Below are 15,348 nucleotides of genomic sequence, written 5' to 3'. Positions count from 1 at the left end.
CCCCATTCCCCCTTAGAAGTTCTCAGCTTACATGGTGGGCCTCTGGAGAGCTTTAGAATCTTTTTCTCACACTCTACCCTCAGGTGAGGCTCTGAGTATCTCATTCACACTGAGGCACAAATGACTGACGAGGCCTAATGGGATTTTTCTGGCTAGGCTCAAGTTTTCCTTGTTCATTTTTAGTTCTGATGGAAAATTTCAAAACATCCGTTAGTCAGGTCAGGAACATGTCAGGGGATGTGAAGCTGACGGCCAGAATTTCATCCCACAGCTAAGTCTATTCTGTCTCCTGAATAGTCTGTGGGGGCCACACTTCGCAGACCTAAAGTTCTTTTTCTTCTTCTTTTTTATTTCCTTTTTCTTTTGGAGTAATGGGGGGGGCGGGGTAAGTGTGCCTTAGGCCTAGGTGCCCCAGGACAAACCTTGGGACATGAGGTCTTTGCTTGGGACCCCAGTCCTGGGTTGCTGAACAGAAGAACCAGAAAGTGAGACTTCCAGAGGATGAAGAGCCTCGACCTTTGTTCTTGAGATTCAATGAGACTCTTGCAGAGACCGGAAACTAGAGAGAAGAAGGGCCAGGAACAGACTCGTTGCTCCACACTGTTTGTGAATGCCCATATTCTGCCCACGCTGGCTTTTGTGCTGACGTCAACATCAGAGAGAAGAAAGGAAGAAGGAAGGAAAAACCTTAATAAAGAGTTTCCAAAAAAGCTCCTGGCGAAAAATAAATAGGTCAAACCTCAAAGCAGCCCAGCACACTCTTCCTAGTGGTCCAGCCCACCACTTGCATTTTGAAATTACAGGCTTTTGTGTTTATGTAACCTGTTCTGTGAGGTAGGCTGGGGCAGGAGCCTCTCACACAGCCTGGGTGGGGATTCGGAGGCACAGAGGGTCCCTGCACGGGGTTCCAGAGCATGTCAGTAGCATCAGAGGAGCCAGATCTAAGAATCTCACTCATCTCTGCCACCTTCTTTCTCTCCTTGGGAAAATGAGAGGTGGTTCAGGGTGGGGCAGGGTAGGGGAAGGGTAGGTGCTAGTGTTCCAATGCCCCACAACAGGCCTCTTTTTCTCCCACCCTATTTTGCGCATTCCTAAGTAGAAAGATACCGCTCTCTCTAGTCCCCTCTCCTAAAATTTCCCATTCAGTATGATCAAGTGCCAAGACCTGAATGCCATCCTGGTCTCTCTCCTGTTGGCCCACATCCAGGCAGCTCTTGGAGATAACCTGGCAGCTCATTTACAGCTGCACTGAGCCACTTGAAATGGTTCCACGCCATTCCTGCCCAAGCACCAAGCTGACAGCCCCAGAGCTCACTGAGGACAGCGGCTCCTTGTGCCTCTGGAGAATGGTGCTCCCTTGGTGCTGACTGCTGGCACGAGAGCTGGTAGGAAGGTTCCTGTTTGCCCACATCTTCACTAACGTTTTGTCTTTTCTTTCTGACTTTTCTCATTTTTGGCCATTAGCATCTCATTACTATTCTAATTTGCATCTTTCTAATTATGATGAGGTTAAACAGTTCTTCATAAGCTTATTGGCCATTTAGTTTCCCCTTCTAGGAGCTGTTCATATGTTCCCATTGAATAGACTGTCTTCTTTTGTTAAGCTGCCAAATCTTATATATTCTAGAGTCTATTCCTTTGTTGGTTTTAGACAATGTTAATTATCTGTTCTCAATCTGCCACTCACCACTTAACTATGGATCTGGTGGCCATGTTTGAACAGATATTTTTAATTTTGATATTGTCCAGTTTACTGATTTTTGCCATGTGGTTTACACTTTTGGTGTCTTATTAAAGAAATTCTTACCACCCTAAGGTCAAAAAGATATTATTTTACATATTCTTCTATTGAATATATAGCATTTTTCTTTCACATTTAGGTCTTTTTTTGAGTTCATCTTTGACTGTGATTTGAATTAGAGCCACAATTTTATTCACCTTTATCCAGTGAGCCCATTACTCCAACAGAATCTACTAAATAATTCATTTCTTTTCCTCCACTGAATCCTGATGCCTCTTTATCATAGATGATGGATTTCTGAATTCTTTTGTTTATTCTATCTGTCTGTTTGTCTGCTCCTACACTAGTAACCCATTATCTTGATTATCATGTCTTCATAGAAGATCTCAATATCTAATAGAATAAAGTTTCCTTTCTTTTTTATTTTTCAAAATTACCTTAGCTATTTGTGTATTTTTAATTTTTTCCTGAATTTTAGGGTATTTATAAATGTCAAAAAAAATTATTGGAATTGATTGAACAGAATTTAAAGAATTAATATGGGCAGATCTGACATCTAAATTGCTCTATTCATAAACATATTCAATGTCTCCATTTATTTAGGTTTATTTTATTTAAATTTTTTTCTCCATAAGGATCTTATGTATTTTTAGGTAATCCGCAGATACTCCTGGTGATGGAAGGTTGTGGTAGACTATTATGAATAGTAACATGAGTTTGATTGTATTTTTCTAGTAGATTATCACTGGTATAGTGGAAATCCGATGATTTAAAAAAAACTTTTTTTGAAACTCAACTTTATTGACACAAAATATATAGGTAATTAGATGTACTCATCTTAATTATAAGAATTAATGAGTTTTGACATGTGTGTGAACCCACGTACATAACTATCACCACAATGAAAATATAGAACATTTCCATCACCCCCAAACGTTCTCTCATTCCCATTTGTAACCAGTCTTTATCCCTTCCATTCACCCAAGGCAACCACTGATTTGCTTTCATTCGCTATAGATTAGAATTGCCTTTTCTAGAATTTTATTTTCTAATTGTTCTTTGACCCTCTACCATGAAATATTGTCAAATTAGTATATTAGTTTCACTTTTATATTTATAGACTCTTAGAACCTTTTACACAGGCAATCAAATAAATTCTCCAAATAAGGAGAAATTTGCTAATTCCTTTTTAATTCATACGACTTCAATTTAAAATTTTTCTTTCCTGTATTATTGCAATGGCTAGGACCACTAGTACAATATCAAACAGATATTGTTAGAATAGATAACTTTGCCCATTACCAACCTTACTGAATAAATTTTCATCTTTCACCATGAAGTATGATGTTAACTGTAGGCATTTTTTTGTAGATGACTTTTATCAGTTTGAGGAAGTTCTTTCCTACTCCTAATGTTGAGAGTTGTCACAAATGGGTACTGAATTTTATCAAAGGTCTTTTCTTTATCTATTGAGATGATCATATAAGATTTCTTCTTTATTTTATTAATAAAGTGAATTGTGTTTATTGATTTTTAAAAATTAAACTACCCTTGCATTCTTTGGATAAATCTTTCTTGGTCGAAATGTTTTATCCATTTTACACATTATTGGCTTAGATTTACTAATGTTTAGTTAATAATTTTTGCATCTCTTGTATGGTTTGTAATTTTATTTTCTTGTAACTTTTTTTTATTGCCTTGTTTTAATACTAGCTTCATAACACGAGTTGGGCAGTGTTTTCCCTTACTCTATGTTTTGACAGAACTTGTTTAAGATTAATGTCATTTCTTTCTTAACTGTTCGGTAGACTCTATTAGTAAGGTCAAGATTTTTCTTTTTTCCTTTGTGAAAAAAATTTTAATTATAAATTTGTTTTTTAAACTGATGAGGATTTTTAGTTTTCTGTTTCTTCTTGAGTCTTTGTGTGTGTGTGGTAATTTGGGTCTTTCAGGTATTTTTTCCATTCTATTACTACATCTTCAAGTTCACTGATCTTTTCTTTTGCTGTTTTTAATCTACTGTTAATCCCCTCTATAATTTTTCATTTTAGATATATTTTTCTTCTCTAGATCGTCCATTGGGTAATTTTTATACTTTCCATTTCTCTCATCATTATGTTTATGTTTTGATTTAAATCCTCAAGAATATTTACGATAGCTGCTTTTTAAAAGCCTCTGACATTTTCATGTTTGTTTCTTTTGAACTTTTTTTTCTTCTTTCTTGGTTGTGGGTCATATTTTCCTGTTTCTTGCCATTTTAAGTACTAGTTTTTGAATGCTGAACATCATAAATTTTATATTTTTGCATCCTAGATTTTCTTGTGTTTCTTCCAAGGTGCTGGATATGTCTCACAGGCAGTTTAGTAATGTGCAAATCAGCATGGTCCTTTTGGAGGTTTTTTAAAGCTTATGTAAGTATGGATTTAAAGTAACCTTTACTCTAGGCTACTTTAGTGTTATTACTGAAGTGTAACTTTACTGAAAATCCCAGATGTTCAAGAAGGACTCTCTCCGTCAGTTAGTTAGAACTCAAGTGTTTCCCAGCCCTGTGCGAACTCTGGAAACTATTTACTTTGCAAGTCCCCAATATTCCTTTCCTGGTCTCATACAGTTTTATTCTACATGTGCATATTTTAGTAATCGGCAGAAACTCATGAAGTTCTTTCTCATTCTAACCCCCTTCCTTTCTGGGTCTCTGAATCACAAATTCCAGTTTCCTTAGCCTCATTAAACTCTGATCTCTTTCTTCTAAACTCAGCGAGGCAGCAATAAACTGCTTGAGATCTACCTCCTGTGCTATATTCCAGAATGTTCCTCCAGGCAGAAGAAGGTCAGGGATTCTAGGGTTTACCTCATTTGTTTGCCTTTTTTTCAGAGATTGAAGTCCCGTGCTGCCCATTGTTCAATGCCTAACAACAGCTATTTCATATACTTTATCCTGTTTTCTAGTTGTTTATGATAGAATGGTAAGTACTGTTCCAGTTACTTCAATATAAGTAGAAGTCAGGAATGACATTTTTTTCCATGGAGCTATCTAAATTACTTTTGCATCTGGCAATCTTGCCAAACACTTAATCCCATAAGAATTTTTCTATTGATTCTGTTGAATTCACTATGAAAATAATTATAATCACTTATAAGTAAAGACAGTTTTTCTTTTTCTTTTTTAAATTTCTGTGTTTTGCTTTTTTTCTTATATGGTAGTATTGGACGGGATACCCTATGCTATATTGTTTAAAAGAATAGCATGTATCTTTGTTTGGTTGGCAGTCTTAATGGAATATATCTGAATTTTTTTTCATTAAGTTTAGTTTTTCCTTATATTTTTGGTATTGAGTATTTATCAATTTAAGGAGAGCTTTTTAATAGGACCTTTTATTCTGAGTCAAAAATAATAATAATTAGATGTTGAACTTTATTAAAATCATCTCTGGATATATTGAGATAACTATATAATTTTTCTTTTATAGTATGTTAATATAGCGAATTACATTACTAAATTTTCTGAAGTTAAGCTATCTTTGTACTTTGACATGTGCCCTACTTTGTCATTATTTATTTTAGCTACATCGTTGAATAAGGTTGGCTAATATTGTTCTAGATATTGTACTTTTTACTGTAGCGATAGAATTGCTCATATGAAGCATACTCTTCCCACAAAATAAATTTAAGACAGTGTTCTCCTTGAATCTGATTACTACTAACAGTGACCCCTCAATGATAAGTTTTTGAGTATCTATCAGGATGAAAGAGCACTAAGAGCTATGCGTGATGAGTGCTTTGCCTTTCTGCTTCCATTTTATTGTTGTAAGCATCTCAGGCAGGCACACCATGGATGCGAACAGAGGCACTGGGTCTGGGTCCTGAAGTGTATGTCCCAGCTTTGCCCCTGAAAAGCTTTGCAACCTTACGAAAGTTATTTAACCTCTGGGCCTCATTTCCGCATCTAGATTATGTGAATAAGACTAGTATCCGCCTCACAGGGTTGTTGTAAGAATTAAATAAGGTGATGAATGCAAAGCACATAGGCAAGGGTAAGGTGAGTTACTGCATGATGATAGGAGCCGAGGTTTACTGACACTTGCCGGTGCCAGGCCCTGTGCTCGGGGCTTTTCATTTAGTTCCACATTTAGCTCTCTCAAGAGTCCTGAGAACAGGCATGCATTTCAAGCGTGAGGAAACTAGAGCTGGCCCTTGAACAACACAGGGGATTGGGGTGCCAATCCCACCTGCACCCCCGCAGCCCCTGCACAGTCAAAAATTTACGTATAACTTTTGACCCCCCCCGAAACTTAACTACTAATAGTCTACTGTTGACGGAAAACCTTACCGGTAATATAAACAGTCAATTAACTGATATTTTGTATGTTATATATATATTATACACTGTATTCTTACAATAAGGTAAGCTAGAGAAAATGAAACGTTACTCAGAAAATCATGAGGAGGAGAAAATGAATTTACAGTACCATGTGTATTTATTGAAAAAAATCCACGTGTAAGAGGACTCCTGTAGTATAAACTTGTGTTGTTCAAGGTCAGCTATATATTATAGCCCTTACCATGGGAGAGGCCTGCAGGTAAGCTTTCACTTTCTCTGTTGATGGACATGGAAGCTGATGTCCAGAGAGAGGTGATGGCTTGCTCATGGGCCCTCTAATTATAGAAACAGCACTGTTCCAGACTGAGTCCACAGCTTTCTTTGCTTTCCCCTTCTGCTTCTATTTTATTGTTGAGCTAAAAAAAAAAGAAAAAAGAAAAAAGGAAAAAGAAATTTAAAGGCAGTCTTCACCATTTCCTTAGCAGTTGGAGGCCTTCGTGGGTCCTGAGAGGGAGGCCTACCACTGGTCTTAAATGGGTGTGTGTGTGTGTGTGTGTGTGTGTGTGCGCGCGCGCGCGCGCGCGCGCGCAAGCCCGTTGTCCCTTCCCAGAACAATTCATTTCATACCTTGGAGCCTTTTGCTGGTTGTTTGTTGTTGTGGTTGTTACAAACTATCCCCATTTCACAAGTAGCCTCAAGCAACAATTAGTCCTGCGTGTAATTTCTGAATCAAATGGTAGGTTTTGGTGAGAACTATGCAAGCAGTTTGGAAGCAGATGTAGCCCGAGGTGAAGTCACTCCCTGTGTTCAAGGGGAGACCAGGAAGGAGTGGAAGGGAAAAGGTGGGTGCATAGCCCGGTATATCGGTATATGGCCCAGAGCTCTGAATTAGGGACTAAAAGAGTGGAGACCCCGTGTTAGGCACAATAATTACCCCCAAGACTTCCACACTCTAATCCCCCAGAACCTTCGACGTGGCAAAAGAGACTTGCGAAGGTGATTAAGATTAAAGACTTCGAAATGGGAGTGCCCTGGATTATCCAGGTGGGTGCAATCTAATTACATGGGTCCTTATACGTGGAGAACCTTTCCTGACTGTGGATAGAGAGGTGTCCTGATGGAAGACAGATCAGAGAGATGCAGAGCTACTAGCTTTGGAGATGGAGGAAGAAAGCAATAGCCCAAGAACACAGTGGCCTCTAGAAAATGAAAAAGGTAAGGAAGTGGATTCTCCCCTAGAACCTACAGAGGGAATGCAGTCCTGCTGACACCTGGATTTTAGCCCAGTGAGACCCATGTCCAAGTCCTGGAAGATACTAAATTTGTGTTGTTTTAAGCCACTAAGTTATTTGGTTATAGCAGTATGGAAAATGAATACAGCCTGGCTCCAACTGTGCCTTTTACGAGCCCTGACACTTTGGCTGTGCCACTGAATTCCCCGTGAGACTCAGTGCCTTCATCAATAAAAGGGGGACATATTCATTTTTTATAATCTAAAACACTCTAGGCCTGGCCAGCCCACAGGGACAGGTGAAGTTAATTTAATCATAAGATCCAAGTGTGTGACTCTGCCCTTACCTGCTGAGTCAATAGGCACCCCACAGGCCTCCTCCCGGTGAACCTTCCTGGAGGACAAAGGCCACATCACCTTATACTCTGGGAAGCAGCCTGTATCTTTCTGGTGAGGTCCCACACGTCTGCTTCAGCTCAGTCCAGCTGAAAGGACAGACTCTGCTATCAGTCAATCTCACAGCCCCTAAAGCAAGGCCTGTAAGTGGTGCTCAAGCCTCATTCTCACTGGAATCACGGGGGAGACCTTGAGAACACAGAATCCCAGGCCCCATCCCAGACCCGCTACATCGAAATTCCCATGAGGCCCTGCAAACTATCATTTTGCAGGACATTAGGAAATTTGGGAGACTGAAGATTTTGTCTGTGTTCTTCCTATACAGGCGTGCCTTGTCCTATTGCATGTCACTTAATTGTGTTTTGCAGATGTTGTGTGTGTGTGTGTGTGTGTGTGTTTAACAAGCTGAAGGAAAAACTCTCCACCAGCAAAATGAGTATGACTCGCTTTGCTGTGGTGGTCTGAAACCGAACAGGCAATATCTCTGAGGTACACTCGTAGTTATATCATTTTTATATCATCAGGGGCAAGTCATTTGTTCTTCTTCAGGTCTCATTTTTCTCATGTATAACCTGAAAGTGTTGAACTAGTGATCTCAAAGCTTCCTTTCATAACTGAAGATCTTTCAAGGACATTGTATCTTTCTTTATTTTCCAAAGACATCTTAGGATTTTATCCTATCTTGGGGCTATTGTGGCAATTGTTTGCTTTCTCTGTAGGAGGCTGTCATTGTAGATTTGGGGTCTTGAAATGGTCTAAACTAAGACAATGGCATGGACTAGAATTTGTTTTGAAATATGTAAACACGTATTTAGTTCTTTAAAAGGTAAAATAAAAACAACTCCATGAGACATTCTGATGAAAATCTAGAGATGAAAAAACAATGCCTACAAACAGCAAAGGTACAAGTCAGTGTGCCAGGCATGGGGGAGGGCCTGGATGGGGGGGGGGGGGTGGGAAACCAGAAATGCAGAAGAGTCAGCCTCTTTCATCTTCAACAAGTATAAAATCAACTTGCTCTCCCCACCTCCTTAGGTTAGTGTGGGGAGCCAACAAAGGTAGTCTACTTAGATCATTCTATAAACTGTTGAGTGTTACACGAGAGTAAAGAATTCTGCTTCTTCTCTCTTCTTGAGTGTAGACTCTTAGCAGGCCAGCCTTCTGGGACAAAGTTGTCATTTGAAGAGAAAAATGAAGACCAGAGAAAAAGAAGTGACTGGTTCAGAGTTATGATAATCTTCTCTCCTGATAATCAGAGTTATTCATCTAGTTATGCCCAGTGTATTAGTCAGGATAGGTTAAGCTATGCTACAGTAACAACCCCCAAATTGCAGCGATTTAAAATAACAAGCTTTTTTTGGTCAGTCTTTCTACAAGTACATCATGGGTTGGCAGGGGCTTCCGTTTGCTATAATCATAGACGGACATAAACTGATGGATCAGCCATCATTTCAAATAATGTAGGTCACAGTGCCAGAAAGAGCGAGAGAGCTTCGGAGGGTCTAGAATCTGTTATTTTTGCTCGCGCTCATTGGCAGGAACTAATCACAAGGCTGGTCCAGCCAACTACACGAAATAAGAGTGAAAGGAAGTACAAACCCACCGAGTGCCTGGATGGCAGAGAGCTGACACTTTTGGCAAACAGCACTATTGCCAATCACGCCCGTCCTGTAGGTACAGTTCTCTCCATTCTACATCCTCAAGAAAACTGTTCCTCACCCCACAGACTGTATTATGAAAGTTCTATTTGACTGGAACTTTGGCGTACCTCTGACTCTGATCTCTCAGCATTTTGTGCGCACCAAGATTGGTACTTCGTCTTTGAACATGTGGCATCTGGCACACGCATGGGTCCTGAATCAAATGGGTGTGGAATAAATTAAGGCCGCTTCCAAATATACATAATATTTTATTTAATTTTTGTTTAATAATGTTAATATACCATTACTATTTAAGTGATTTAAAAATTATTTAATCCCTAAAAACCTCTCGTGGTTATAACTATTGCTTTCCTTTATCTTATAGTTGAGGATGCTGAGGCACAGAAAAGTTAAGTAACTTCTCCAGGGTCACAGAGCTACCAGGTGGTGGAGCAGGGACTTGAACTTATATAATCTAACCCGAGCATCCACATGCATAATGCCTACGCTCTGCTGCTGCTTGTCGCCCCAGCAGGGAGAGAGGGCTACAGCTGAGGGCCCCTTACCACTCTTTGATTCAAACCACTCAATTCAATGCTCAGCAGGCCTCCATTTGGGCTCAGCCCTAACCTCCCCCCCCCCCCCCCGCCTTTTGGGGAACATCTTAGACTTTATACCGAGTTCTCTTTTCTTTCAAAACTTACCTATCCCACAGTTCTACCTTCCCTCGGGGGCTTGCCCTCTAAAGATCTGATGACTTCCAGGGAAGCTGAGAGGTGCCAAAGATCATTATTTTCCCCTTGACAGTTTTGCCCAAGGCTGGGCCTGAAGCAGATAATCCACCCATGGCAGGTTGGTGGCTGCAGGCAGCTTGGTGCTTTGCGATGCAAACATGCACAATCTATGCAGCTGCATTTGGAGCAACACCATCTAGAAATCGGCCTCAAAGCACCTCATCGAGGCTTTGCTTCTTCATTTCAAGTGAGGTCCTCCTATGAGGAGTCCAGGACACCACAGGATTGCGGGAGGGATGAGAAACTACAAGCATTCTGCTGTCTTGATGTAGTCTCCTGGTAACTGGCAAGTGGTTCTTCTATCTGGAGTCCTCAGAGGCCATTTGCTGGGGTCCCTGATCCACAAGCTCTTTCAGCTCGTGCTGAATCTTTGAGTGGGAATGCCAGTGGGTTAGCAAGTAAGGTTGCAGAGGTCGAGAGCTATACCCACATCCACCTTGGGGTTCCTGGACAGAGCTGCGAGAAGCAGCTCTGGTGGACATAGGAAACACCGACATGTCCAGGCTTTACGGCCTGCACTTTGTGCTGGGCCCAGGAGAACACTGAATATACTGGGGACTCTCCTCACTGACTGTCAACAAGTGCTCTCTCCTGAAAAAGAATTTTTAAAAATTCCTAAAAATTCGAAAGTAAATTCTGTTTGTGCTTTAAAAAAAAAAAAAAAAAAACCCTCCAAATTCCCAAACAATATTCAAACATGACTTCTTTGCCACTCTGGAGCAGGAGAAGGAACATCAAGTTGGAAAAAGAAGAGAAAAAGGGAAATATGAAATGACAGGGAGCCTTCCAGATGCTGGTTTGTCGGAGGAGTTGGCCAGGGAGTGTCTTGCTCTGGCATGAAGGAGCCACAAGATGGCAGCATTTCTGAATGTTCTGGATCCACCCAGGGGCCACCTCTCAGGGTGCTGGGGTGTCTTGGCATCCAATCAGAAGCACACCCTCCCTAGTGTTCAGGAGGATTAAGAGTCCCCATCAGAATGTCCTTGTTCTCAGCCAGAGATGGGAGAAAAGAGGCCCTAAGCAGAAGGAAGGCCTGAATATCCATGGTGAACATTCATCTGTTTCAACAAAATCAGCATTGAACCCAAGTGCCTGTTGGCCAGAGGCCACTTTGGATGTTGGGCTGGATTGTCTTAGTTTATCTGAGAAATGAATGCTTATTTGGCCAGATGTTGTATGGAGGCCGAGGAACTTTACAGTGTGTTAGAAAGTACATCCTCACAAACCTCAGTTCGTGTGTTCTGGAGACTTTATTCTGCATAACCTGGCACTGATACCAGCATTCAGGTTCCCGTCACAACTTCTCCCACCACCTGGAAACCTGTACCATCATTTGGCATGAAACAGTAGACAGTTTTTGCTATTAATACTCTTCCTGGTATCCGTTTTACATACCCTCTTTGTTCATTCCTTCATCACTTTTAATAAATATTTATCCAGCACCTACTATGAGCCAGGTGTTCTTTTGCATCCTGGGGATACAAGAATGTCTATTCTGCCGTCATAAGACTTGCGTCCAGTCAGGAGGTAGGGTGGACAATTAATTAATCATAATGACAAAAAATGCTATGAAAGAAAGGCGCTGAGAGTTATGGCAGGGATTATTAGCTGTTGACCTTGGGCAAGTAGCCAATGGGCTTTGTAGGGTCCCTGAGATTTTGCAAGGGATGGTCATGAAGATTCAAGATTAACTCATGTGACAGCATCTAGCATGTCGCGAATGCCAAATTGATGCTGCCTGCTCCTTTATCACTGTTGTGCCTCTCACAGCCCCAGGGGGTGCTGCTCACCTAGACTGCACATACGACTGACTGTGGCAGCTTCGACTTAACCTTCCGGAGTCTCAGTATTTCCGCAAGTTTGAGTTGGGCTATTATCTCTCGGACCTGAAAGCCTCTTGTCTAACATAGAAACATTCTCAAAATGCATCAGTAAGGTGGGTGCTGAGAATACAATGGAAATTTTATTTGAAATGTTTTTGACACTTAATATCAATCATAATTATTTTGGATTGTAAATATTAAAGATGGAAGAGAAATTGTGCTGTGCCTACATTAGATCATGGAAAAGGAAACAAAACTAAAGAAATATATTCTATAACATTATCAACAAATCCCAGAAACCTGCTTCTCTGGAGTCAGAAAGGTATGAGTTTGAATTCTAGCCCTGCCAATTACCTTGGACAATTGTCATAACTGTCACGGGCTTCAGTTTTGTGATCTGCAATATGATGTTAGTATCATTGGGTCATTATGGAGGAGTATCTGAAGAAATAAAAATCTCCAGCCTTATGACAGTGCCAGGAGGTAGGAACTGAGAGGGAGAAACATCAAGTAACCTGTTCAAGATCACCAACTAGCATGGCAAAGCTGGAGTTCGAATCTGAGCAGTGAGGCTCAGAACTTCCACCCCAAAGACAGAGTAACTTGCCCAACATCACACCTCATAATATTGTACACAAAGTGCTTCTTGTGGGATCTGATACATAGTAAACATTGGCAAATGTTAAGGAGAACCCAGAGAGAATGTTAATCAGCTGGTTGCATTTCAGGGCAGGGCCATGTCTACAGTAGTGGGGTGGGGTGGGTGGGTGCAGGAGTAGGATTTAGACTCTCCTCTGTTGTTAACCTGACATATGACCTTGCAAGATACTTAATTCCCTGGTCTTTGGCTTCTTGTATGTAAATTGAGAAAATCAGAATTATTGTTATCCAAAGGCCCTTCCACTGTAACCATCTGCTGGTCCAAGATTTGGAGCCATTTGTCACAACCAAGGTGACTGAGGCTGCATAACCAGGATGTGACCTGGAGAGGCTTTTTAGGCAAGGGGGCTGGATTAGAAGCTCCAGTCTCCCTGCCTGTCCGCCTGAAGGTGTGGGTCCAAGGCTTCCTCCTCCATATCAACACTGCTTCTAGCTGGGGTCTTCTCTCTCAAGCTTTCTGTCTTTCCCTAACCTAGTGCATTTCCAAGATCAAGGAAGAAAAATGTGACCAAAATTGGCCATCTCTGAATCAGAGCAAAGAAAGCCCAGGGTGGGTCCTCAGCCTCCTCACATGTTGGACCCATGACTAACTCCCAGCCTCTTCTCAGGACATTTTAAAGGCTTTTTATCACATCTAAAAAATGCTTCCCAAGTAGCAATAAACTCTCCCAGGAAAAAATAAGTGTCCTAATGATTTAAATGTAAATGAATGAAAACTGTGTGCATTAAACTTCCCTTGAAATATATTCAGGATTCACCATTACGGACAAATGCTTTGGGACAACGTGGGCTGTGGGTGGGAGGGGCAGAGAGCCTGGGTTCCAACCTAGAACTTCCTCTCTGGTCTTTAGTTAAAGGACCATTTGTTCCATGGTGTGCACACCCCTGAAGTCCTGGACTTCCAAACTCACGCTCGGTTTTTCACAAATGAACATACCATCTTAGGGTGGATTTAATGGAGGAAAAATTCAAGGAACAGAGGAGATCTTGTTGAGCTACTCTTGCTGTTAGTCTTTCTCTAGAAGGTGATAAACTTGGTCAAAGTGATAAACAACCTTGAACATACAAGTCACTTTGTTCATCCACTCAAAGAACATTTATCGAGGATGTGGTTCCATAGTGTAGCAGTTAGCATGTCTGCTTTACACGCAGAAGGTCTTGGGTTCATGCCCTAGTGCAGCCACAGTCCATGGTCTATGGCTATGCCACCCTGAACAAGCCCGATGTCTGCTCTAGAAAGCTAAGCAGGATCGGGCCTGGTTAGTACTTGGATGGGAGACCGTCACCTAGGAAGACCAGGTGCTATAGGCAAAAATTTAAAAAAAGAACATTCATCAAGCTCTTCATCTTCCTGAACTATATCAGAAACTGCAAAGTAACGGAAAGGAAAGAGGAATAAAACAGAGTCCCAGCCTCTCTGTCCTTTCTACCTCCGTCACGATGTCGTTGGTCCTGCCGCTATTTCGCGATGGGTCTCCCTTTCTTTCAGCGACACAAAGCCCTCAGGCCAGAGGCTTGCAGGCTAGATCAGGAGTATTTTCTCAAGGTTTTGGTTGAGGTTAGATGCATAGTGGTGGCAGTTCATCTGTCTTACAGTCCACGAAGACCCTGCCTGTTCATCAGACCCTGTCTTCTCTCGCCGAACAACAAGGCAGCCTCCTAATTTGTTATCCCAATAGTCCCCATCCAAACCATCCTCCCCCCAACCACTGGAACAATCTGCCTAGACCTCAAATATGACTTGGTTAGACCACTGTTCAGAGGGTCGGAGCTCCGAGGTGTCTATACAGTTAAATTCGAGCTCCATAGCATGGTAGACAAGGCTTTCTACAGGACCGGACCTTACTCACTCTCAAGCCTCTTTGTTCATCCCTCTCTACTTCATACTTTATATTCTGGCAATACCAAAGTACTGGTAGCTCCTAACGCCATGCATCTCATGATTTCTCATCTCTCTTCCCTGGTCATGCAGAATCCTCTTCTATTCTTCTTTGCTGCATGAACTCAAGCTCCCGGGCCATCTTTCTGAACTGCGTTCTGAGGAACACTTGGCTCTGAGAAGGTTTTGCTACATGAACTAAACGGGGTCATGGTCAAAGAGTTTGGAAGCTGGTAAGTTGGGAAAAATTAAATGGGCTTTTTCTTTCAGGGCTGCTCAGAGCCTTTCCCATGCTTTACTCATTGTTCTACTATGCTAATGTGCACAAGACCAAACCGCATATATATTTTTTGATGTGTATGTGTTTGTGTGTACAGCACATTTTTATTTTTTTATTTGTAAAAAATTAATTATTTTATGGTGACATTGGTTAGCAAAATCCAATACGTTTCAGCTGTACACTTTAACAGTAAGGCATAGATATATTTACACTGTGTGTTCACCTCCCATAGTTAGATTTCTTTCTGTCACCACATATATGGCCCCCTTTAGCCGTCTATCTCCCCTCTCCTCTCTCCCCTCTGGTAACCACTATTCTATTGTCCACGTGCATGAGCCTCTGCTTGTTCTGTTTGTTTGTTGCTTTTAGCTTTATATCCCACATATAAGTGATATCATGTGATTTTCCACTTTTCTGTCTGGCTTATTTCGCTTAGCATGATTATCTCAAGGTCTATCCATGTTGTTGTAAATGACAGTATTTCAACTCTTCTTATGGCTGAGTAATATTCCATCGTATATATGTACCACAGCTTCTTTAGCCAATCATCTATCATAGGACACTTCGGTTGCTTCCGTGTCCT

This window comes from Rousettus aegyptiacus, unplaced genomic scaffold, assembly GCF_014176215.1.
Source record: "Rousettus aegyptiacus isolate mRouAeg1 unplaced genomic scaffold, mRouAeg1.p scaffold_m13_p_6, whole genome shotgun sequence".
NCBI classification, from domain to species: Eukaryota; Metazoa; Chordata; class Mammalia; order Chiroptera; family Pteropodidae; genus Rousettus; species Rousettus aegyptiacus.
The sequence above is the reverse complement of the archived record's forward strand: the minus strand, read 5'-3'. Positions refer to the sequence as shown.